Raw genomic sequence first — 27805 nt, 5'->3', positions numbered from 1 at the left:
CTTCATTACCATTCACTGTTTACTGCAGTTATTTTGTTGTTATCACTGTTGTATTATTTTGTTTTATTTGCCTGTGTTGAGCTGTCCCCAATTGGGAACTTGAAAACAAGGATTAAGAAAGTAAGAGAGGACGTTTTCTATTTATTTGTATTTATACAAAATTATATAAATAATACTTGATTATATAAACTACACAAAATATACAACTATACAAAATATACCGAGAATAAATTTAGTTCCACTGATGGCGAAAATTTTTCAAATTGTTATCCTTCTTAATGTTAATCATACTTTTAGATTCTAACACATAACCATAAATCAATAATATCCTTCTTTTCATGTTTTACCCTCTTAAAACTTCATTTTCTCCCTTAATTTGGAAGAAACTATGGTCGAAAATAATGTAAATATCAGTTTTAACTTTAAAAAAGGATTTTTGGGGCAACAGCTGACATTCAGGAAATATGAATTAATAAGCCTTATTATTTTGAAAAAACAAACACATTTTTTAAAATTTTAACTTGTTCAATTCCTGTACTTCTAGTTTTATTTGATTAAAATGTTTTCCCTTAAAAACCTTATAAAGGAGAATTTATGCCTTTACTTATTATGAAACATTTTTATAGTTTCTTTTAAATGGGCAAATTCCGTGGTCTTCTCTTGGCACCACAAAGGGCTTGTGTTAGTCTGAGCACATAAGATTGGAGTGGCTTCTATATTTGAAGGTTGCTGTCCATCACTGAGTAATGGCTCAGGACATAAGAGCTGAATAGCTTCTATGTCAGAAGGTTGCTGCCCAATACTGAGTAATAGTCTACCACTAGAAAGCATTAAAGAAAATAACTGTCCTTGGGGTTTGGCGGCTTTTTTTAAATGATGTTTTTATTATTTTAGAACTTGATTTCATTAAACAGAGCTGCAGAAATTCAGTTTGAAGTGTGTATACGTTCATTACAACTCACAAACAATAAAGGCCAGACTCAACATGGATGTATCAGGAGATAGATATAATTTGCACAGATGTTGAAGTCTCTTTGACACTGACTGCAAAGAAGACCAGAGCTTCTATTTGGAACTGGAAGTTGAATTTGACATAAGTCCGGTGACATTTGCAAGAAACAAAGGCCCACTGATAAATACTAAATTTAGAAGGGTCATCTTGGATTTTTATCTCCAACTGTGTACTCTTTTTGTCGACATATAAGTTATTCATTTAATAGTCCTTTATTTGTTTCATTTTGTAAAACAGGAAACATGAAATCAATCCTACTTTAAATATTTCAGGGTTTAGGATTCAGGGAGAATTTCCAAATTTTCTAAAAATAGCTCCACATCATTCATGTCTCCTTAAACTCACAGAAATAGAACCTTTCCATGCTTAGGACACACAGAAGAAATACAAGGAAAGAAACACACCTAGGTTGAAAACATCTTACGAATAGGACAGATGCTACTGGCAGACCAGGTACAACAAATATAGCTAAAAATCCTGGTTAGGAATTTGTTGCCAGTTATGATTCTTGCTTTCAACTTCTAAAAACAAAATTTTTTAAATCTTCCAAAGTAGTTCACCTGTAAGGACTCCTTGAGGAAAGAAATCCATTTTCCAATTCTGAAACAGTAATAAGAAACGCCCAACTGTAACTGGCATTGGCTTTCCAGGTTCTCTACATGCTTACAATCTATAATCAAAAATAAATTAAGAGGGACTTCCCTGGTGGTCCAGTGGGTAAGACTCCGCACTCCCAATGCAGGGGTCCCGGGTTCGATCCCTGGTTGGGGAGCTAGATCCCGCATGCAAGCCACAACTAAGAGTCTGCATGCCGCAACTAAGAGTCCACATGCCACAACTAAGAAGTCCGAATGCTGCAACTAAAAGATCCAGCATGCCGCAATGAAGATCCTACGTGCCACAACTAAGACCCGGCACAGCCAAAACAAACAAACGAATGAATATTGAAATTAATTAATTAAGAAAGAAACATCAGATTAAAAAATGAGTATGTTCATAATGACAAGATGGTAGTAAAACAGAGGAAAATATTAAGAACAGCGTCCCTGGAGTCAAAATTCCTGGATCCAAATGTAGCTCTAGTATAACAGTTCTCAACCACGGTCCAGATCAAGAGCATTAGCAACACCTGGGAGCTTGCTTAAAATGCAAATTCTCAGGCCTGATCCCAAACCTACTGAATTAGAAACTCTAGAGATGGTGCCCAGAAATCTGTCTTTTAACAAACCTTCCAGGTGATTCTGGTGCTTGGTAAAGTTTAAGAACCACTGATCTAGGACTTAGGAGCTATATGATCTTGACCATAATAATAATTTTGAGCCTTGGTTTTCTCATCTGTAAAACAGGGGGAAATAACAGTCTCCTTTCTCGCTCTCGCTCTCTCTCACACACACACACACACACACACACACACACACACAGTTCTGGGAACATTTAAAAGCAACTGAAATTCATGGAAAGCCTTCAGAAGAGCACCCATCATACAGTAAGGGGTCAGTGAGTTTTAGCTCTATGTAAGCCATTATGGGCTTAAAGGTAACAACGCTGTTAAATGAATAGTTACTGTGTGGTTTGGTGTGATGTTATGTATATTCCTTTCCTGCACACAAAGGGATGTCACATCCATTATGTTATTTTGTCCTCACAGAACACCCCTGAGATGGGAGGGACAGGAACTATAGTCCTCTCTCCATGTATATTCAATGATTATGTATTAATTACCTAGAAACCATGTGCCTAGCCCTGTGCTAGATGCTGCAATGCAACATGAACAAGATAAAGAAGGCCCCTAACCTCCAGAAGGTGACATCCTCATTTCATTCCAATCAGCCAGTAAGGCACATGGTTCCTCATGAAATTTATAAAAGCAGTTAGAGGGCTTATTGAAAATATAGATTCTTTGGCCAGACTTTCTAAGAATTTGATTAATTAGTATTGGGTTGGAGCCCTGGAATCTGAATTTTTGATAACCTTCCAGATGATACAGATACAGATGGTCCAGGAAAACCACAGAGAAAAGCCAACCAAGAACACGTATCTGTGTACATAAGAACATATCCTTACAATACAGTGTGAGTCTCATGATAGGAGGAGCTCAGGATGATATGGGAGAAGGGGACCATCCTTGACTAAGGGAACCCTATCAGAATATCTCCAAGTATTCAATTTCAGTGGTTTTAAAAAACAAAAATTTAGGGCTTCCCTGGTGGCGCAGTGGTTGAGAGTCCGCCTGCCAATGCAGGGGACACAGGTTCGTGCCCCGGTCCGGAAAGATCCCACTATGCCGCGGAGCGGGTGGGCCCGTGAGCCATGGCCGCTGAGTCTGTGCGTCCGGAGCCTGTGCTCCACAACGGGAGAGGCCACAACAGTGCGAGGCCCGCGTACCACCAAAAAAAATTAAAAAACAAAAATTTATTTCTTGCTCCTGCTGTTTGTGCATCGTGGGTCACAGAAACTAGTTTCTATCTTAGTTACTCAGGGTCCTAGACTTATGAAGCAGCCGCTGTCTTGAATGCTGCCAGTTGCTGTGAGAGAAGGAAGAGAAAGCTGTAAGGGCTTTGCATGAGAAATTAGATGTGTGGGGGGAAAACAATGCATATCCCTTCCTTTCATAAATCATTGTCCAGAATGAGTCACATGACTCCACTTACCTATATAAGTGCTAATAAATGCAATCATAGAGAATTAGAGAAGAATCAGGAAATCACTGAATAACAACCACCATTATTTTGAGATCATTTCATAGATGATGAAACTGAGCTTTAGCAATAAATAGCTTCCCCCAAAATAGCAGAGTCAGTAAATACCCCAAGAAAGATTCATTCTCCAGGGTTTTTTGTGGCATCCGGTACCAATGAGACTCAAACTCCAGCCCTATCTCCAACTGCTCTTTTGGGAGCCAGAAACAGATCCCTGTTTTAGGTGTTGACGGTTCCAGATGAATGAGACATCAATCCTGTCTCCAAAGAGCTCTTTTTCCACTGGAAGAGACAGTCACAGCACAGTGAATATAAGACACCTCAGAATGTGATAAGCAATGGACCAGAGGGATGAATGTATGAACTAAGTGACATTCAGTTGCAGAAGGGGAAAATAATTCTGCAGGGTGAGTAAGGAAAGGTTCGCAGAAGAGGAGACGTTTGCAGTGAACCTGCAAGAATAAGCAGAGTTTTGCTAGTAGGAAATGAGTGGAAGAACACCGGGCAGAGCTGACAAATGGACATACAGCTAAGGGTCTTATTTTGGGAACTGTAAGATGCCCAGGATAGTCTGTCCACAAGGGTTCCTAAGGTCAAGAGTGTCAGAAACTTTCAAAGTAGTTTGATTTGAGAATGAAGGGCCTAGAGTGGCATGCCAAGGAGCTTTTCCTTTTCTTTTCCCAAGTGGAGATGCTGATTAAAGTTTTTGAGTAAAGCAGCAGTATTTGGGTTAGAAAAAAAAAAACTGAGGCCAATTATGGAAAACATGGGGCTAGAAAGAAAAATAAAAAAAGATGCTTCTGGGCTAGGTCAAGTAATCAGAACAACGAATGGTGACTATGACTATCTTGGCCAGTCATTCTAAAGTCACAATTGATCTTCCAAGATGGAAATTAATATCAACCAAAAATACTGCGAACACGGTTAGTTAGGAATATAAGAGGCCAATTCAGCTACCAGCTGTATAAATGTTTGAGGATGAAGACGATTAGACAGGAGGGTGAAGGAGGACAGGTAGGTTGGTCTACAATAACCATTAGCCCATTAGAATGTTCCAAGAATCCTCTGCATTTGAATATTTGAAGGGGATAACACCCAGACTGAAAGAGTATTTTGAGGTCCTTTGAACAAACCCATTATTTGACAGATGAAAATACAAGTGCAGAAGTGGCATATAAGTTTTTATCAAACCCAGTTCTAAAATCCAGTTCCAATAACAAATGTATCATAGACTTGGTATGCTTTATGCAGAGGTGATCACTAAAGTACTCTTCACAGCAGTGGTTCTTTTGATGCCTTTAGCCTTCACTCATAAAGAACCAGCTCCCTGTGACCAATGAGGCTTTCTCTATTTGCTTCTACAAAAACTAGTTTACAGAATCCTCATGGGAGCCTTCCTGTGAGTATGTGTACAGAAGAGAGCGCATGTATTGAAAAGCTCAAAGAATAAGAGTTTTGATGGGTAATGATGTATAAAATCCTTAATATTTGCTTATACAGTCACCTCTTGATTATCCTGTAATGGATTATCTAATTTTCAGATTATCCATGCTCTGTGTTTCTGTTTTAAAAGGAGGGTTTCAAGAGAGAGGAAAAGGGATATATTTTGTGCAGTCAATTCTTCAATTTGTTAGCAGTTGTCATATTGTATACAAGATCTTTGCATACACTAGTGTCTAAACCCGTCATTTAAAAAGATCTAACGGCAGGGGCTCCCCTGGTGGCTCAGTGGTTGAGAGTCTGCCTGCCAATGCAGGGGACACGGGTTCGTGCCCCGGTCTGGAAGGATCCCACATGCCACGGAGCGGCTGGGCCCGTGAGCCATGGCTGCTGAGCCTGCGTGTCTGAAGCCTGTGCTCCACAACGGGAAAGGCCGCAACAGTGAGAGGCCCGCATACCGCAAAAAAAAAAAAAAAAAAAAAAAAAGATCTAATGGCAGCTATGTCATCTATAGGCTTCCTCTTTCATTGAAATGGGAGACCAAAGTATAAGAAAATGTATTTTGATAAAATATATAAGCAGTTTGACACTCTTTATAAAATACAGATAAGGCCATTAACCTAGCATCATGTGATGCCAATAACTAGAAGAAATGGTAAAATTCAACATGAAAATATTATGTCTAACCAAAGCAATAACTAGTAATTTAAATGGTAGGGGTTAAAAGTTATTGAGTAGGGGACTGGTTCAAGATGGTGGAGTAGAAAGACGTGCTCTCACTCCCTCTTGCAAGAGCACCAGAATCACAACTAACTGCTGAACAATCATCGACAGGAAGACACTGGAACTCACCAAAAAAGATACCCCACATCCAAAGACAAAGGAAAAGCTACAATGAGACGGTAGGAGGAGTGCAATCACAATAAAATCAAATCCCATAACTGCTGGGTGGGTGACTCACAAACTGGAGAACACTTATACAACAGAAGTCCACCCACTGGAGTGAAGGTTCTGAGCCCCACGTCAGGCTTCCCAACCTGGGGGTCCGACAACGGGAGGAGGAATTCTTATAGAATCAGACTTTGAAAGCTAGAGGGATATGATTGTAGGACTTCAACATGACTGAGGGAAAAAGAGACTCCACTCTTGGAGGGCACACACAAAGTAGTGTGCACATTGGGACCCAGGGGAAGGAGCAGCGACCCAACAGGAGACTGAACCAGACCTACCTGCTAGGGTTGGAGGGTCTCCTGCAGAGGCGGGGGGTGGCTGCATCTCACTGTGAGGACAAGGACACTGGCAGCAGAAGTTCTGGGAAGTACTCCTTGGCGTGAGCCCTCCCAGAGTCCACCATTAGCTCCACCAAAAACCCCGGGAGCCTCCAGTGTTGGGTCACCTCAGGCCAAACAACCAACAGGGAGAGAACCCAGCCCCACCCAACAGCAGACAAGCAGATTAAAGTTTTACTGAGCTCTGCCCACCAGAGCAACACCGAGCTCTACCCACCACCAGTCCCTCTGATCAGGACACTTGCACAAGCCTCTTAGATAGCCTCACCAGAGGGCAGACAGCAGAAGCAAGGAGAACTACAATCCTGCAGCCTGTGGAACAAAAACCACATTCACAGAAAGATAGACAAGATGAAAAGGCAGAGGGCTATGTACCAGATAAAAGAACAAGATAAAACCCTAGAAAAACAACTAAATGATGTGGAAGTAGGCAACCTTCTAGAAAAAGAATTCAGAATGATAGTGAAGATGATCCAGGACCTCGGAAAAAGAATGGAGGCAAAGATCGAGAAGATGCAAGAAATGTTTAAAAAAGACCTAGAAGGATTAAACAACAAACAAACAGAGGTGAAAAATAAAATAACTGAAATGAAAAATACACTAGAAGGAATCAATAGCAGAATAACTGAGGTAGAAGAATGGATAAGTGACCTGGAAGACAGAATGGTAGAATTCACTGCTGTGGAACAGAATAAAGAAAAAAGAATGAAAAGAAATGAAGACAGCCTAAGAGACCTCTGGGACAACATTAAATGGAAAAACATTTGCATTATAGGGGTCCCAGAAGGAGAAGAGAGAGAGAAAAGACCTGAAAAAATATTTGAAGAGATTACAGTCGAAAACTTCCCTAATATGGAAGGAAAATAGCCTTCCATATTGAAAGGAAATATGAAAGGAAATAGCCACCAAAGTCCAGGAAGTGCAGAGAGTCCCATACAGGAAAACCCAAGGAGAAACACGCCAAGACACATAGTAATCAAACAGGCAAAAATTAAAGACAAGGAAGAATTATTAAAAGCAGCAAGGGAAAAATGAAAAATAACATACAAGGGAACTCCCATAAGGTTAACAGCTGATTTCTCAGTAGAAACTCTACAAGCCAGAAGGGAGTGGCACAATATATTTAAAGTGATGAAAGGGGGAGAACCTACAACCAAGATTACTCTACCCCCTCAAGGATGTCATGCAGATTTGATAGAGAAATCAAAAGCTTTACAGACAAGCAAAAGCTAAGAGAATTCAGCACCACCAAATAGGCTCTACAACAAATGTTAAAGGAACTTCTCTAAGTGGCAAACACAAGAGAAGCAAAGGACCTACAAAAACAAACCCAAACCAATTAAGAAAATGGTCATAGGAACATACATATCGCTAATTACCTTAAATGCGAATGGATTAAATGCTCCAACCAAAAGACACAGGCTAACTGAATGGATACAAAAACAAGACCCATATATATGCTGTCTACAAGAGATCCACTTCAGACCTAGAGACACATACAGACTGAAAGTGAGGGGATGGAAAAAGATATTGCATGCAAATGGAAATCAAAAGAAAGCGGGAGTAGCAATACTCACATCAGATAAAATAGACTTTAAACAAAGAATGTTACAAGAGACAAGGAAGGACACTACATAATGATCAAAGGATCAATCCAAGAAGAAGATATAACAATTATAAATATACATACACCCAACATAGGAGCACCTCAATAAATAAGGCAACTGCTAACAGCTATAAAAGAGGAAATCGACAGTAACACAATAATAGTGGGGGACCTTAACACCTCACTTACACAAATGGACAGATCATCCAAACAGAAAATTAATAAGGAAACACAAGCTTTAGATGACACAACAGACCAGAGAGATCTAATTGATATTTATAGGACATTCCATCCAAAAACAACAGACTACACCTTCTTCTCAAGTGCTTATGGAACATTCTCCAGGATAGATCACACCTGGGTCACAAATCAAGCCTCAGTAAGTTTAAGAAAACTGACATCATATCAAGCATCTTTTCTGACCACAACACTATGAGATTAGAAATCAATTTCAGAGAAAAAAATGTAAAACACACAAATACATGGAGGCTAAACAATACGTTACTAAATAACCAAGAGATCACTGAAGAAATAAAAGAGAAAATCAAAAAATACCTAGAGACAAATGACAATGAAAACACGACGATCCAAAACCTATAGGATGCAGCCAAAGCAGTTCTAAGAGGGAAGTTTATAGCAGTACAATCCTACCTCAAGAAACAACAAACATCTCAAATGAACAACCTAAACTTACACCTAAAGGAACTAGAGAAAGAAGAAAAAACAAAACCCAAAGTTAGTAAAAGGAAAGAAATCATAAAGATCAGAGAAGAAATAGATGAAATAGAAAACAAGAAGACAATAGCAAAGATCAATAAAACTAAAAGCTGATTCCTTGAGAAGATAAACAAAATTGATAAACCATTAGCCAGACTCATCAAGAAAAAGAGGGAGAGGACTCAAATCAATAAAATTAGAAATGAAAAAGGAGAAGTAACAACTGTCACTGCAGAAATACAAAGCATCCTAAGAGACTACTACAGGCAACTCTATGCCACTAAAATGGACAATCTGGAGAAAACGGGCAAATTCTTAGAAAGGGATAACCTTCCAACACTGAACCAGGAAGAAACAGAAAATATGAACGGACAAATCACAAGTAATGAAATTGAAACTGTGTTTAAAAATGTTCCAACAAACGAAAGTCCAGGACCAGATGGCTACACAGGGGAATTCTATCGAACATCTATCAAACATCCATCCTTATCAAACTCTTCCAAAAAGTTGTGGAGGGGGCTTCCCTGGTGGCACAGTGGTTGGGAATCTGCCTGCCAATGCAGGGCACACAGGTTCGAGCCCTGGTCCAGGAAGATCCCAAATGCCACGGAGCAACTAAGCCCGTGTGCCACAACTACTGAGCCTGTGCTCTAGAGCCCATGAGCCACAACTACTGAGATCATGTGCCACAACTAATGAAGCCTGTGTGCCTAGAGCCTGTGCTCCACAACAAAGAGAAGCCACCGCAATGAGAAGCCTGAGCACCGCAACGAAGAGTAGCACCCACTCGCTACAACTAGCAAAAGCCCGCGTGCAGCAACGAAGACTCAACACAGCCAAAAATAAAATAAATAAATTTAAAAAAAAGAATGGAAAGGGAACTTTCACTGGGATTAAAAAAAAAAAAAATTGCAGAGGAAGGAACACTCCCAAACTCATTCTATGAGGCCACCATCACCCTGATACCAAAACCAGACAAAGATACTATAAAAAAACAAAATGACAGACCAATATCACTGATGAGTACAGATGCAAAAATCCTCAACAAAATACTAGCAGACAGAATGCAACAACACATTAAAGGGATCATACACCATGATCAAGTGAGATTTATCCTAGGGATGCAAGGATTCTTCAATATACGCAAATCAATCAATGTGATACACCATATGAACAAATCGAAGGAGAAAAACCATATGATCATCTCAATAGATGCAGAAAAAGCTTTTGACAAAATTCAACACCCATTTATGATAAAAAACTTTCTAGAAAGTGGGAATAGAGGAAACGTACCTCAACATAATAAATGCCATATATGACAAACCCACAGCAAACATCATTCTCAATGGTGAAAAACTGAAAGCATTTCCTCTAAGATCAGGAACAAGACAAGGATGTCCACTCTCACCACTATTATTCAACACAGTTTTGGAAGTCCTAGCCACGGCAATCAGAGAAGAAAAAAAAATAAAAGCAATACAAATTGGAAAAGAAGAAGTAAAACTGTCACTGTTTGCAGATGACATGATACTATACATAGAGAATCCTAAAGATGCCACCAGAAAACTGCTGGAGCTAATCAATGAATTTGGTAAAGTAGCAGGATACCAAATTAATGCACAGAAATCTCTTGCATTCCTATACACTAATGATGAAAAATCTGAAAGAGAAATTAAGGAAACACTCCCATTTACCACTGCAACAAAAAGAATAAAATACCTAGGAATAAACCTACCTAAGGAGACAAAAGACCTGTATGCAGAAAACTATAAGACACTGATGAAAGAAATTAAAGATGACACAAACAGACGGAGAGATATACCATGTTCTTGGACTGGAAGAATCAACATTGTGAAAATGACTATACTACCCAAAGCAATGTACAGATTCAATGCAATCCCTATCAAATTACCAATGGCATTTTTTACGTAACTAGAACAAAAAATCTTAATATTTGTATGGAGACACAAAAGACCCTGAAGAGCCATAGCGGTCTTGAGGGAAAAAAATGGAGCTGGAGGAATCAAACTCCCTGACTTCAGACTATACTACAAAGCTACAGTAATCAACACAATATGGTACTGGCACAAAAACAGAAATATACATCAATGGAACAAATTAGAAAGCCCAGAGATAAATCCACGCACCTATGGTCAACTAATCTATGACAAAGGAGGCAAGGATATACAATGGAGAAAAGACAGTCTCTTCAATAAGTGGTGCTGGGAAAACTGGAGAGCCACATGTAAAAGAATGAAATTAGAACACTCCCTAACACCATACACAAAAGTAAACTCAAATTGGATTAGAGACCTAAATGCAAGACTGGACACTATAAAACTCTTAGAGGAAAATATAGGAAGAACAGTCTTGGACATAAATCACTGCAAGATCTTTTTTGATCCACCTCCTAAAGTAATGGAAATAAAAACAAAAATAAACAAATGGGACCTAATGAAACTTAAAATCTTTTGCAAAGCAAAGGAAACTACAAACAAGATGAAAAGGCAACCCTCAGAATGGGAGAAAGTATTTGCAAACGAATCAACAGACAAAGGATTAATCTCCAAAATATATAAACAGCTCATGCAGCTCAATATTAAAGAAACAAACAACCCAATCCAAAAATGGGCAGAGGACCTAAATAGACATTTCTCTAAAGAAGCCATACAGGTGGCCAGGAAGCACATGAAAAGCTGCTCAACATCACTAAGTATTAGAGAAATGCAAATCAAAACTACAATGAGGTATCACCTCACACCAGTCAGAGTGGGCATCATCAGAAAATCTACAAACAACAAATGCTAGAGAGGGTGTGGAGAAAAGGGAACCCTCTTGCACTGTTGGTGGGAATGCAAAGTGATACAGCCACTCACTATGGAGAACAGTATGGAGGTTCCTTATAAAACTAAAAATAGGATTACCATATGACCCAACAATCCCGCTACTGGGCATATACCCAGAGAAAACCATAATTCAAAAAGATACATGCACCCCAATGTTCATTGCAGCATTATTTACAATAGCCAGGACATGGAAGCAACCTAAATGCCCATCAACAGACGAATGCATAAAGAAGATGTGGTACATATATACAATGGAATATTACTCAGCCAAAAAAAAGGGAACGAAATTGGGTCATTTGTAGAGATGTGGATGGATCTAGAGACTGTCATACAGAGTGAAGTCAGTCAGAAAGACAAAAACAAATATCGTATATTAATGCATATATGTGGAACCTATGAAAATGGTACAGATGAACTGGTTTGCACGGCAGAAATTGAGACACAGATGTAGAGAACAAATGTATGGACACCAAGGGGGGAATGCGGCCGGGGGTAGGGGTGGTGGTGTGACGAATTGGGAGATTGGGATTCACATGTATACACTGATGTGTATAAAATTGATGACTAATAAGAACCTGCTGTATAAAAAAATAAATTAAATAAAATTCAAAAAAAAAAGTTGCTGAGTAAACTCTAAGAGGAGCATTTTTCTTACCATGCTAGTCTATTTTCTTAGGCAATTTCATTCATGGCCATACTTATACATAGACGATTTAAATTTTTTTTTTTTTTTTTTTTTTTTTTTTTTTTTTGCTGTGTGCGGGCCTCTCACTGTTGTGGCCTCTCCCACCATGGAACACAGGCTCCGTACACGCAGGCCCAGCGGTCACGGCTCACGGGCCCAGCCGCTCCGCGGCACGTGGGATCTTCCCGGACCGGGGCACGAACCCGTGTCCCCTGCATCGGCAGGCGGACTCTCAACCACTGCGCCACCAGGGAAGCCCAACGATTTAAATTTTACATCTCTTTTGAGTTCCAGACCTGATTTGTTTATTGTGGCAAAATAGGACCAGATTTAGAACTTAAATCTAAGTTTAACAAAGGGAGACATCACCAGCCAAAAGTCCTACAACTGTAACACCTCAGTTTCTTCAAAATGACAGGCTCTCTTTTTATCAGTTAAAATCAATACTCTCTGAAAAACGCTTGAGGTAAGCAAAGGAAGAAAGAGTTTTGAAACTCAGGTTGAGAAGTATGATAAAATTCATTAGGGAGAGAAAGGATAGACCTATATATGAACAAACTTCAAAAGAGCTATTTGAAAAGGGAGCTGGCTGATATGCACTTGAAAGCATCCAAACTATTGGTCAAATATTACGGTTTTTGTCTTTTGGAGAATTTTTTTTCATCTGCCTAGCAGGTTATATGATGCATAGCTCTGTGTATTATGGGGACTGACATGCTTTATTATTTTCAAACTGCCCCATGGCATCTCGACTTGGATACTCCAAAGCTATCCATCACGTCCAAAACCAAAGTCAGGAGCTCTCTTTGAAAGCCTACTTCCAGTTTTCTATTGTATCACATCAAGACACCATACATATAGCTAATCAAACAGAAATCTGGGCATTTTCCCCTGAGATCTCTCTCTCCTTCATCCTCATATTCAATCTACAATGAAGTTCTATTGATATAAGTGCCTTCTTCCCAGCCTAAGCTTGAAATCCTTTCAATACTTTCCCACTACTATTAAGTCTGGTCTGGATTTTGTAAGGTTTCAACACTGCCTATTGCTCAAGTTTCATCTTTCCTCACTCTGTTTAAGACCATCTATTCCACATGGCTTCCTTTCAGCCCTTCCAATATACCACGCTACTTCCCTCCACAGTCTTTCTACACATGCTTTTCACTCTTTTCGAATACTTCTATATTAGGGATGGATTTTGCAATGTCTAGCCATACCTACCAGGGACCTCCAACTAAGAACTTTATAAAGACAGCATCATTAATTGAGAATGATTAAATTATTTCTTGAAAAGAGAGCTAACTGTATCAGTTTAATAGGTAGTTAATACAAGCATGAATATAGTATACAGCTCTATATGCCACAACTACAAAGAGTATACAGTAATCTTCCATGCACTAAACTGTTGCCAGTTGTGGTTTTGAGATAAGGTAGCTTTATATTTTACACCAAAACTTTTTAATGTGCAATTTGCCGTCCTATCTGCAAACACATTCAGAAATGGCTTAGCCTGCATAAAATATCAATAGAAAACTTGTGGGACTGCTGATAGAACAACAGTGCCACATCCACAGTTCCTGAGCAGCTGAAGGAGAATGGAGAAGTAAAGACGCTTCACAACGCTCTAAAGCTGTTTCCTTTTGGGATTGGACGCCTTCCAGGACCTTGATGTGTTTTTGTTTTTCTCTTAATCTCCTAATTCTCCAAGAGACCTTATCTTGTCAAAGCGATTTTGCCAACCAGGATACTTTTCAAGGAGCTAACTCCTTGGATAGTATAGTTGGAGGGGTTGGGACCCCTCTTCCAAGTATAACAGCATTTTTTTCAAAAACAAACAAAAACAAAACACAAACATATAGTGTGATGTTAAGACTATGATAAAGAAAATATTACTCGAAGCAGCACGAAATACACCACCGAGAGCCCAAATCCAAAGGCAGTAAAAATGATGGTGTCTTTTTTTATCTGTGGGCTCCTCCATAAGTGTCAAGCGAATGATACTGGCCCCTGGCCCTGACAGCCCTGTCACCCCATCTCCCCACTGCCCAGTCTTACTTCCCCTGACATTAAAACCAAGCCAAGCTTCTGCTCTGGTTGGCAAGAGATTCTTGGTAACAACATCTCACTATGGAAAAGACTCTTCCCTGCTATCACTAAGGGAAATATCTGCCCATCCTGGTGCTGTCCCTCACTCCATTCATCCATTCATCAAATTCTGGCCCATGCCATCTGCCTTCCATGTGCACATTCTGCCCTGGGAAAACTTGATTGCAAAGAATACTCGGTCCCTCCATGGGCAGTTGCTCTAAACCGACTCAATGCCAAGGTCTCGGGGACTATGCTTTTAAGTCATGATTTCAGCAGAGATTTCTGCAATGACAGCAGTTAAGAAGTTGAGTTTTCATTCAATACGCCCCTTCAAATTCTGGCTGAGATTCCATAACCTGGGAAATGTCCCTCTTTCTACCGATTTCTGGGCTCAGTAGCTCTGAGTGACACAGAATCTATGAGAGAATTCTACATTAAATCCTGCCTTTGGGATAGGATTATAGCTTCCTGGTTCTTTATCCTGAATAAACAAGTTTCCAGAATCATAAACTTTTAACATATTTTAACCACAATTCCTTTTCTACTTTTTATTCCCCAACTATAATAACCTAGTTTTGATATTTTGTGTGTGTTTTAACCATTCATGCCCAGATATGAATATTACCATATATAAGTCACTGAAATAAATGGATTTATGATATTCAAAAGTCCACCGCTTACCCTGAAGCTGTGCTCCCACTTATGGCTGTGGGAATTCATAACACAGCAGTGGCGAATGTCCCTGTCGCCTCAGTCGCACAGATGGCTAATTAATCGGCAATATCTGGGTGAAAAGATTGTTTTGTGCTGTCTGTGAATGTTGTTTACACTATCCCAGCTCCGCTTCCTAGCATGAATTTCTAAAACCCAGTATCCTCTTCTTGTGTGAGACATGAAATCTGATATGGTGGTGATAAAGAATGCAGTGGAAAAAAACATTCTTCATGTTAGCTCTCCCCCTAAAGCCATTTATTCACATTAAAGTTTAAGATGTGTAACGCCATGTTAAAAGGAACAAAGCCTTTTGCCGCCATAGGATTATGAGGATAGCATAAAAAATTTATTGCTGTTTAACTGTAATTAGCATTAGCAAATGATCCCCCTTGTCTTTTTTTTCTAAGCTTCTCAAAAGAAAACTTTGTGATTGGGCTCTGTGCCAATATGAAGGGATAACCCCCTTAAAAAAGAAATTAAGTCTTTTTAACAGAAAGTCAGGAAGATTCTTAATAATAGCCCAAGGAGTATCTCTGATAAATCTTGTCCCAGAAACTAACAGCCCATTTTGCCTTTGTAGTCACGACCGAGACTTGCAACCAAGAACTATTAGCCCAAGTCTCCGAATATCTGTAAGAGGATCTTAAGAGGATGGCCAAGCTGGAAGCTTGGATCATTCTGCACGAGGCGCTCTGTGAGTTTTCTTGGAATCGCTAATACAGGTCAGGGGAAAAACAGACACCAGCACTTCAAGCCTTGTTTAGCTTGAACAGTCACAAAGAACTTTTTGTGTCTAACAGGCTTTGCTCTGAAAATCTTCAACCATTGCTGTGTCAAATCCTGGCTCATGCCATATGCCATGTGCAGCAATTACGTTAGGTAATAAACTCCATGTTCCCTTCCTGTCCCCTCCCTCAGCCCCCATCGGTGACATTGCCCTTAGAGAATGTCTAGGCTCTCCTATTTGCAGAAAGACTCTCTGTTTAGAAAGCAGATGATTCACTTAACTCCAGGAACTTGATATTGCAGCTATATAAACACATCCCTCTGGGCTTCCCAAATAAGCACGGCCCACATTTACCACTTCCTAGTTTTCGCCAAGACAGAGAGGCTAACTGTAAAAAAAAGAAAAGACTAATGACTTTATATGAGCAAATAACTAGAAATAATGCAATACATATGTGCATATACACATATATATATATATTCAGAAATTTATAATAACAGAAGTATTAGCCCTCCCCCTTGAGACGGTAGGAATATAAAAGAAAGAAAGAAACTGGGAAAGCTGGTGGGCATGGAGAGCTCGTACAAGCTGCTGGTCCCAGATGCTGATGCATTCCCAGGGCTAGAGGTCCCACCCGTCCTCATGAGGTGTCCTGGGATCCCGCACCGCGCTCTCTGTGCTGAACACCACCTACCAGGCAACTCTCCCTTTGACCACTGCCCGCCTTGCCGCAAACTGCAGTGTGAAGTGCATTGTGGGTTTTGTGTTCCCTTGAGTTTATTCAGGTGTAAGTATAAAACTGATGGCAGTTGGAGAAGGTCAGCATTACATATTCATTTTATTTTAAATAATTAATGATGTTTCCTGTCTCTGCTTACATTAATTGCTCTCAGGTGTTAGAAAATGGCTCAGTGAGTTGCCTTTCAATGTGTTCCTTTAGAAAGACAGTGTGGCTGCTCTTTGGAATACTAAGAGCAGCATGTACTGTGCAGGACTTTCTAACTGGAGGTTAATAAAGGGGAAGTAAACATATGTATTGATGCTCTCTGCCATGTGGAGGAGAAGGCTGCATCTAACCATACACCCAAGAACGTGAGCCATGACTTTATCCAACCTCAGGACAAGACTCAGGTTTACCCAGATTCTCCTGGTCGGATGTGGCAGTAGAAACCACTTTGATATTTTCTGAAGTAGTGACACTAATAACGGAGGGAGCATGAAATACAAAGTCATTTTCACGATCAGTCCACAGGGAGATATTTTCTTTCAAGTACAACCCAAGTATTTTTTCAAAGAATGCAAAGCCTTCCAAAGGAATGGGATGTTACTTTATAAAAATCTGATCATACATATGGAGGAACCAGGTTCTCAGAACAAGGTTGATTCTGCCTCTTTTTAAAATGAACTGCCTCACTTATTGTCATATATAAAAAGGTCTGTTCTTTTTTTTTTTTTTTTTTTTTGCGGTATGCGGGCCTCTCACCACCGCGGAGCACAGGCTCCGGACGCGCAGGCCCAGCGGCCACGGCCCACGGGCCCAGCCCCTCCGTGGCTCGCGGTATCCTCCCGGACCGGGGCACGAACCCGTACCCCCCGCATTGGCAGGCGGACTCCCAACCACTGAGCCAGCAGGGAAGCCCGGTCTGTTCTTTTTTTAAGCATTATTTTTAAGGAGAAGTTGGGCAAACAACATAGCTGATTCTAAGGCACTGCTCCATTTGTACACTCTGCATTGATGCTTCTAGGAAGGATATTTAGAATATATATTTATTTACTTAAAGAAGATCAAGACACTCACTTTGTAATACTTTTCTGTGATGTGTGCTCCCAGAGTTGGACACTAATCAAATCCAAATGGAATCAACTGAGAGTCAAGCTGAATCTCAGAAGCAGAATAACTGGCTTTAGAGAAGGGCTTTGGGGAAAGTCTTTAGGGAGAAGCAGGCTGTACCTGCGGTGTCATCATCCAATCATTCTATGTACCACTGGCTATGTCTGTCCTTACAGTCTGAGATCCCATTGTGAAGGAAGGACTTAGGGGACAGCCATCTTCCTCTTGTCTCTCTTTTCAGTTTGTAGGTTACATACAAGCAAGACCAAAAGCGTTCAAAATAACATTCAAATTTAGGGGTTAGACTTCTTAATTTTTTAGTAAGACAGCAAGAGTAACCAAAAGAGCTTTGTTCCCAATTTAAATTTTGATTGATTGGAAGACAAGATATTTTCTAACCATGGGAAACCACAACCTAATCATTAACCTAATCATCCTGTTAACTTTACCAAGTAAACATAAAGCACTTTATGTCATATTGACCTACACATGTGCACGAAATATGTGTGCAACATTCGGAGATACAGCGAGGTGCGTGTCTGTGTGCAGACACACACACACACACACACACACAGAGTGAGTCACTACAACAGCTGTTCAGCATTATTTACAATATATCAGCATCACTGCTGACCTCAAGAGCTGAAGAAAATAACAGGCCATATTTTCAGCTTAATAAAACCCTGTAGTAGGGAGCCCTTTATGAACAATTACAAGCATTTGCCGGAAATACACTTGCTGATTTAACAAACTGGGGAGGACAAATGTGCAACATGCTGTTGTAATGATGTTCAGATGCTTTTCTTAGTATTCGTTGATCTGAGATAATGCACTCTTGCCCAATCATTCTACAGAGCAGCAGCAGAAATAAATAAATAAATACATGTAATGTGATGCGCTCCCACAATAGCAGAGCTGCTGACTGCCCCTGACAGATGGAAAAAAAAAAAAAAAAAGTCAATATGATGCCTGAGACAGCCCAGGCTCGGCACTGCAGAATAAATTACATGATTCGCTGAATGCCTGGGCTTCGCTCATACATACAAAAAAATTGGAAAGATAAAAGCTTGCACTGGCTTCAGATGATATTTACTGCTTGATGGATTTACTAGCAGCCCCAGTACAGTCATACTGTATTGAATTATTGGCCTCTATTTAGCTGTGTGCCTGTCGGAGTTTGAGTGTCCATTTAAGCATAAGTGAGCTGGAGACTCGCCAAGCCTCTTGGAGGCTCTGGGTACAGAGGGAGACGTGAGCTAATGGCCACCAGCTCCAAGAACAGAGAGCTGGAGGACACTGCGGGGAGGCAACAAAGCCCAGCTACAAAGTACTTTCTTATCAATATTAATGCCAAAATAAATATTAATGGAGGCTGCCAGGGACATCATTTTTGAATGTGCCTTGTTTTCTTTGTATTTTAACACAAATGGCTGGAAATGACTGTGTGATTTTTGTCCCTCTCTCTTTCACACTTTCTTTCTTGCTCTGAATCTAAGAAGGATTTTGGAAAAGACCATAGCTTTGCTCCTACCCGTTGTCACAGAAGCAGGGTTTCTATAAGGCAAAGGAGGCAAATGAAATGCCAGCTTTAAGAGGTATACAGCTTCCAATAAAATATATGATTAGAGTAGTAATGTACAGTACCACAGCTATTGTTCTGGGTGCTTTATTGCATCGTGCTAGGGCAGTTCAACTGAGAAGCAGCATTTCATGTACAAACAGCCCGATGGGAAAGTCACATTGTTATCTCAGCTTCAAAAAAGAAGGTGGTGTGTGGGGACAAAGGGTATATGGGGACTCTCTGTACTTCCTGCTCAATTTTGCTGTGGACCTAAAACTGCTCTAAAAATAAAGTTTATTCATTAAATGAACACACACACATACACACACAAAGAAGGCACAGGTGTGGTGGGCCAGTGGCGGAAACAAAGAGAGCTAAGTACCTAAGGCATTGCATTGAGCTACCCAGAGTCTAAAATGTGAGTGAACTGAAACTGTGCACCACATGTGCACAAGGGGGAAGAGAGGGTAACTGGGGGAGACGGAACAGTTATGAGAAGGTCTGGGTCTGGTGCTTATTCCCAGGTTACTCGCTACTCTAAGGTCTGGTGCAGCTCTCCTGACTGAGATCCACGGCGAGAGTCATCTGTGCAAGGGAACTGCTTCCACGAGCAGCAATCATACACTCTGGGAAGATGCACGTGGAACATGCCAGACAACTGAGTGTACAAGGCCAGCTTCAAGAGGATCTCCCTGCTCCGGCAGGAGCGCACACAGCGTCCAGGGGCAGGAAACAGGCTGCAGGTGAACCATCCCTGTGTTAACTCACCATGGAACCAACCCTGAGAAAATCGCTTAATTTCTTTTAGCCTCTACTTCCTAGCCTGTAAAACAGCTGAAGACATCGTACGAATAACAATTTACTACTTCACAAGGTATTTAGTGGACTAGGTGGGGCAAGAATGATGAAAAGGGGGGCATTGTTACAGCCACGCACACTCGGTGCTTTCACACCCACTCATGAACTCTCTTCATGACACAGTGATGTGGGTCCCGCTAGGCCCATTTTAGAGAGAAGAAAAGTGAGACACGGTGTCTTAGCCCACATCACACAGCTACAGCCCAGAAATGCCGACCCTGGACCCCACGCTTCCCCTCTGGTACATCTTCTGGGCTATAACACATGAATGACAGACATCATCCCCCTCTTTGGGCAACAGGATTAAGCTGTGACTCTGGATCTGGCTGTGCATCACAGGCCCGAACTGGATGGCTGTGGAGACTCCCATCGGGTCCCCAGAGTCACCTGTCCCTCACTCCAGAGAGAGACCCACTTCTGTGAGGGAGTCCCGGGCCCAGCAGTGTTTAGATATACCAGCTGGGGGATCCCGAGCTAACCTGGGGGTCCCAATGTCTGGGAGGAGATCCCTCGGCTGGCTCTGGGGCAAAGCAGGCTACATAGGCTGAAGGGGTGGGGAATGCCAGGAAGGGTCCTGCCCATCTATTTCAATCCGACCAGTTCTGCCACTTAACTCCATTCTGCACATTGCTTTCTAAGAACAAAAGGATTCAAAAGGCAAATGGAACTAATCACTGTTGCTCAGACTTAGAATAATGCAAAGTAATTGTTAGTTTCACCTGGCTGCTTGACACACATCAGCTCGCTACTTCACCAGAACAGGGCCACGACTTGGCTGGTATTGTTTCCAGTTGCCACAGATAAGTAAATTGAGGTTCCAAGAGTCCTTGCCTGGGTCACACGACTGGGAAGTCAGACACTCAGCCCCAAAGGCCAGGTTTCCCTGGTGGGTGGGATGCCGTTCCCAAGGGCACCCCTGAGAAGTCTCTGTTCAGTGATGGTGTGTGATATATTTTGATCAATTTCTGTGAAATATTATTTATTTTTCTAATAATATTTCTAAAGAGGAAGAAAAGAGATGCTATGACTAGTTGGAACTCATCTATTCTCACAGGGCTTTTTCCTAAAGGCCCCACGTGTTGCATATCCAGTCTTGGAATCAAACTAGCTAGAGTTCCAGGCCCAGCCCCACTGAAGGCTACCCTTCAGGCTCTGAACGAGTTATTAAGGTTTCCTGTGCCTCACTCTACCCAAGTTCAAGTGACGGGAATAGCAATACTTTAAGTTATTGTTAGAAATATTGAAATAATGTATGAAAGCACCTAGCTCATAGGCCCCAGTACCTGATGATGATGATGATGATGATGATGATATTATTAACATAACAACAAGCACTATTTACTTTATAGCACTGTAACTATAAGGCCCTGGCCACTTAATGTCATAATATGAGCAGATCAGGACAGAGAGAGTGTTTTATTGCTCCTAATAACTACCAGAAATGATATTGCTAGTAGCTCGTATAATCTGCAAACTGTTAATAGGTCAGGCCTGCAAACACACATGCGGCAGCAGTCTCCCTTCAAAGGGATGCTATGTTTCAGGAATAAGAGCAAGAAGGACTTGGAATTTGGCAGTCCCTGGCATATGCTTGGGGAGGTGATGCTAAGACACCCTTTGTTTCTTGACTGGGGCAACGTGGTTTGTGATGTGTGCCCTTTATCACACGAGGGCGCAACAAGCAGGAGCCTCTCTGCAGGGGAAACACGTGGCATTGCCACGATGGGAACCCAACTGTACTATCTGGTGACAACATAATCTCACGTGATGGCAGGAATGGAACTGATGAGGAAAAAGTGGTTTTAAATTCATATACATACATAGTTTTTTGACCAGTCTATAGATCTGTGTTTCTAATAACTTAGCATACTAGGGTATATGGCTTCCTAGAAAATAATAAGTTGAACTACTTTAATAAACACTACTAAAGGTAAAGTATTATATATAGTACTTTAATATATTTACATTTAATTATATTACATATAATAGCCACATTTTGACTTATCAAAAGTAGCAAAAACAAATGCTTTCAGGTTCTTGCACTGCAATCATGCCCTACATATTTTTAATCCATTAGCTTAGAACCTGCAGTTTTTATCAGGAGTTGTGTGAAAGGTGACTAAGGCTTAGTCCTCGGTATATATGATGGATAGCAAATCACCTACACTATCATTTACCAGCAGTCACTTATAGACAGCAGAGCTCAGTTGAAATCTACCAGTAATTAGAGTTAACAGTGGCTGTGTTAACAGGACTCAAGTTAATGGATGTGCTAATTATTCTTCTCTGTGACAGACCCTGACACCTGTTTGGTTTTGAGTTGGGAGGGACAAAGACAGATCACAGAATGTTAGAGCAAGGAGCGCATCCAGTGCAATCCCCTCATTACACACAGGCACAGTTTCAGACTCTAAGATGCGTGAAAAGTGTGGACGTGCAGGACAACTGCTCATGAGAAATACTAAGAATACAGTAAAAGAATAAATAAATAAACTACTATGGTGTGAATATTTAAAATCTGCACACAGAATGAAGAGGAGTTAATGGGGAGAACACAAAGAGTAAGGCAGAATGGCTAACCTTAAGATTGAAGTGATTAATAGGAAAGCTCCCTTGGGATCAATCAATACTAGGACCACTATCCTTCAGTATATTTATTAACAACTGAGAAGATGGATGAGGTGAGAAGTCGCTGAATTTGTCGATGACAAAACGGAAAGATTAAGGAAGATAGTGAACTACCGTAGAAAAAAAATCTAGGGAAACCACACACTAAACTAAAATGAACAAGCCAAAAAAAAGGAAGCCTGGATGCATTAGACTCTCAGAAAAAAAGAAAAGGGTGAGAAAAGGGTGATGCATTATTCAGGAAGAATCTTTTCTGAATATTCAAGAGCAGACTAAATTTGATTAAGGCCTCAGATAATTGCTGTGAATAATTTTGTTAATAAATAAGCACACACCATACTAGCAGACATTCATTCTGTATAAGATGAAAGGAAGCCAACCTCGACCATGTTGTAACTCTTGTATTTGATGCCCTGTTGCCTCCAGTCTTTGAGAACTCTTCCTTAAATTGTCTGCCATGTCAGATTTCCCTGCATCCATTATTTACCACCCTCACCCCCCCAGGCTGCTAATTTGTGCCGAAATGTGACATCCAGAACCAAACACAGCTAAAAAAATCTCCAGAGAGGTGCCCCCAAATATGCAACATATTTCGAAGAAATTTGGGACCAGGAGAATGGACCCCATGCTCTCTGAACGATCAGGATAGGAAATAAAGCATAAAGGGTTTGGTGCGTGGAATGTACAACTGCCTTATATTTAGAGCATTTGCTTAGAAACTTTACATTGTGAGTGAATGTGGAACCTCCTTAAATTGCTCATAGTCCCGGCAGTAGAATTTGTTCACAGGGTGGAGCTCTTCCTTCTTTTCTTAACCCTGGTGACCACTGGGTCTGGGAGCCATCTTTCCCTCTTTCTCCCACTGCTATCACTGGTGACCGAAACGCCAGGAATGGCTTTTGATTCAGCACTGTGGACTCTGATAGCTCTCTTACATTTTAAGAGAAATGACAAAGCATGGGAAGAGAGACATAGGAATAGGGCTCATTCAGGAGTGAGTGAGCATCTCCCCACGTAACCTCGCCTGATTTGCAGGGGACCTTTGTACCTTGTGGGAGACTCATTTGATTTCATCTCAACCTCCACTGCTTCTTCAGGTTCTCTGCTGATGTGTTGATGCCCCAAATAGCTGTGAAGGCAGGGCTTCTAGACTTTCTGGAGAATACCCGTCATTTCTTTGGATGGAAACCCAAAAGATTAAAGTCCATTAAGAAGGCGTCAAAAGATAACAGAGTTTTAATACCCTTATTTTCTAATCTTCTGGCTATTTTATTTATATATACGTATACATATAAATTTTATTTTTATACACACACACGTGTGTGTATATATATATATATATATATATATGTATGTACGCATTTCTCCTGGATGTGAGACCACTCTGATGTGAAACATGTTAAGCAAGAAGCTTACATAAACTTGATTCCTCATAAAATAAGATCTATAAACTTTAGTTCTACTAAATGCCATCATAGTAAGTACCTGAGTTAGAGTCTAAATTATTATAACAATAGTTGTGCTTATCAGAATAGTAATGAACCCTAAGTGACAATCTATATTCTCATAGCCAAGTTTCAGCACTTAAAGCCATGTGGATAAACCCTGCTGTGCATGATGTTCAGTCATGGCACTCAGGTGTCAACCCTTCCATAAATTATGTGATATTAGTCATGGACACCCACGGGGTGCTATGAAAAACAAAATGGACCACAGCCATGAAAACTTACACACATATTAGTAGACCCTCCAACTTCAACATATCATGGTACTGATACCAGTAATATGCATACACATCAGGTTTTTTTTTTTTTAAAAAATGAAGTGTCTTCACACCTCAGGTGGCTGTTTCCTAATATTATGGTTCTAACTGGATGCCACCAGATACAGTCAGACACTGACCACTGTTGAAAATTACCTGCAGTGTCTTCACCAACTAACAGCTTCTTTAACCTAATGAGTCATCAAACATAACTGACCTTTAAATTTCCATCTCTATTAAATGAGAATCATTACTTCAAAAGGTTATTAGAATGAAAACAGACATACACACACAAATACAAACACTTTAAAAATTATAATATTCCACACATACATATAAATAGTACTTCTACATCCCTGTTAAAAGTCCATGTACAACAGTGGAAATTCAATATAAATAAGTAGTGCATCCTATTGAGGAAACTTTATCTGAAAAACTAACGGTGGGGGGAACCTTCAAGATGGCTGAGGAGTAAGACGTGGGGATCACCTTCCTCCCCACAACTAAATCAAAAATATATCTACATGTGGAACACCTCCTACAGAACACCTACTGAATGCTGGCAGAAGACCTCAGACCTTCCAAAAGGCAAGAAACTCCCCACATACCTGGGTAGGGCAAAAGAAAAAAAAAAAAAAAACAGAGACAAAAGAATAGGGATGGGACCCGCACCTCTGGGAGGGAGCTGTGAAGGGGGAAAAGTTTCCACACACTAGGAAGCCCCTTCACTGGCAGGGACGGGGGCCGGACGGAGGGGAAGCTTCAGAGCCACGGAGGAGAGCGCAGCAACAGGGGTGTAGAGGATAAAGTGGAGAGATTCCCACATAGAGGATCAGTGCCGACCAGCACTCACCAGCCTGAGAGGCTTGCCTCTCACCCGCCGGGGCGGGGTGGGGGGGGAGCGGCTGGGAGCTGAGGCTCAGGCTTCGGAGGTCAGATCCCAGGGAGAGGACTGAGGTTGGCTCCGTGAACACAGCCTGAAGGAGGCTAGTGCGCCACAGCTAGCCGGGAGGGAGTCCGGGAAAAAGTCTGGAACTGCCTAAGAGGCAAGAGACCATCGTTTCAGGGTGTGCGAGGAGAGGGGATTCAGAGCATCACCTAAACGAGCTCCAGAGACGGGTGTGAGCCACGACAATCAGTGCGGACACCAGAGACAGACAAAAAACGCTAAGGCTGCTGCAACCACCAAGAAGCCTGTGTGCAAGCACAGGTCACTAGCCACACCTCCCCTCCCAGGAGCCTGTGCAGCCCACCACTGCCAGAGTCTCGAGATCCAGGGACAACTTCCCTGGGAGAACACACAGCATGCCTCGGGCTGTTGCAATGTCACGCCGGTCTGTGCCACCACAGGCTTGCCCCACATTCCAATTATGACTACCATACCCCTCTCTCTCCCCAGTCTGATACAGCAAGACAGCCCTAATCAGCCACTGCTTTAACCCCCTCCAGTATGGGCGGGGAACAGACGCCTGAGGGTGACCCACACACAGAGGCAGGGCCAAAACCAAAGCTGAACCCCAAGAGCTGTGCGAACAAAGAAGAGGAAGGGAAATTTCTCCATGCAGCCTCAGGAGCAGCAGATTAAATCCCCACAATCAAGTTGATGAACCCTGCATCTGTGGAATACCTGAAGAGAAAACGAATGTTCCCAAAATTGAGGCAGTGGACTTCAGGAGCAACCATAGATGTGGGGTTTGCTGTCTACAACTGATTTGATTCTAATTTTCATGTTTAGCTTAGTATAGTTTTTAGTGTTTGTTATCATTGGTGGATTTGTTCACTGGTTTGGTTGCTCTCTTCTTTTTTTAATTTTTTTATTATTATTTTTAAATTTTAAATTATTTTTTATTAACTTTTATTTTGTTTTCATTCCTTTTTTTTCCTTCCTTTTCTTCTGAGCCATGTGGCTGACAGGGTCTTGGTGCTCCAGATGAGTGTCAGGCCTGAGCCTCTGAGGTGGGAGAGCTGAGTCCAGGACACTGGATGACCAGAGACCTCCCAGCCCCATGTAATATCAATTGGCTAGAGCTCTCCCAGAGATTTCCGTCTCAACACAAAGACCCAGCTTCACCCAATGGCCAGCAAGCTAGAGTGCTAGACACCCCAAGCCAAACAACTACCAAGACAGGAACACAACCCCATCCATTAGCAGACAGGCTGTCTAAAATCATAATAAGTTCACAGGCACCCCAAAACACACGACCAGACATGTTACTGCCCACGAGAAAGACAAGATCTAGCCTCATCCACTACAACACAGGCACCAGTCCCCTCCACCAGGAAGCCTACACAACCCACTGAACCAACCTAACCCACTGGAGGCAGACCCCAAAACAAGGGGAACTACAAACATGCAGCCTGTGAAAAGGTGACGCCAAACACAGTAAGTTAAGCAAAATGAGAAGGCAGAGAAATACGCAGCAGATGAAGGAGCAAGGTAAAAACCCACCAGACCAAACAAATGAAGAGGAAATAGGCAGTCTACCTGAAAAAGAATTCAGAGTAATGATAGGAAAGATGATCCAAAATCTTGGAAATAGAATGGAAAAAATACAATAAATATTTAACAAGGACCTAGAAGAACTAAAGAGCAAACAAACAATGATGAACAACACAATAAATGAAATTAAAAATTCTCTAGAAGGAATCAATAGAAGAATAACTGAGGCAGAAGAACGGGTAAGTGACCTGGAAGATAAGATAGTGGAAATAACTGCCGCAGAGCAGAATAAAGAAAAAAGAATGAGGGCTTCCCTGGTGGCGCAGTGGTTGAGAGTCCGCCTGCCAACACAGGGGACATGGGCTCATGCCCCGGTCTGGGAAGATCCCACATGCCGCGGAGCGGCTGGGCCCGTGAGCCATGGCCGCTGAGCCTGTGCGTCTGGAGCCTGTGCTCCACAACAGGAGAGGCCACAACAGTGAGAGGCCCTCGTACCACAAAAAAAAAAAAAAAAAAGTGACATGTACCACAATGTTCATTGTAGCACTATTTACAATAGCCATGACATGGAAGCAACCTAAGAGTCCATCAACAGATGAATGAATAAGAAGATATGGCACATATATACAATGGAATATTACTCAGCCATAAAAAGAAACAAAACTGAGTTATTTGTAGTGAGGTGGATGGACCTAGAGTCTGTCATACAGAGTGAAGTAAGTCAGAAAGAGTAAAACAAATATTGTATGCTAATGCATACATATGGAATCTAAAAAAATGGTTCTGCTGAACCTAGGGGCAGGACAGAAATAATGACGCAGACATAGCAAATGGACTTGAGGACACGGGGAGGGGGAAGGGTAAGCTGGGACAAAGTGAGAGAGTAGCGTTGACACATATAC

This window comes from Leucopleurus acutus (genome assembly GCF_964270905.1).
Source record: "Leucopleurus acutus genome assembly, chromosome: 3".
Classification (NCBI taxonomy): Eukaryota; Metazoa; Chordata; class Mammalia; order Artiodactyla; family Delphinidae; genus Leucopleurus; species Leucopleurus acutus.
Note: the sequence above shows the minus strand (reverse complement) of the source record.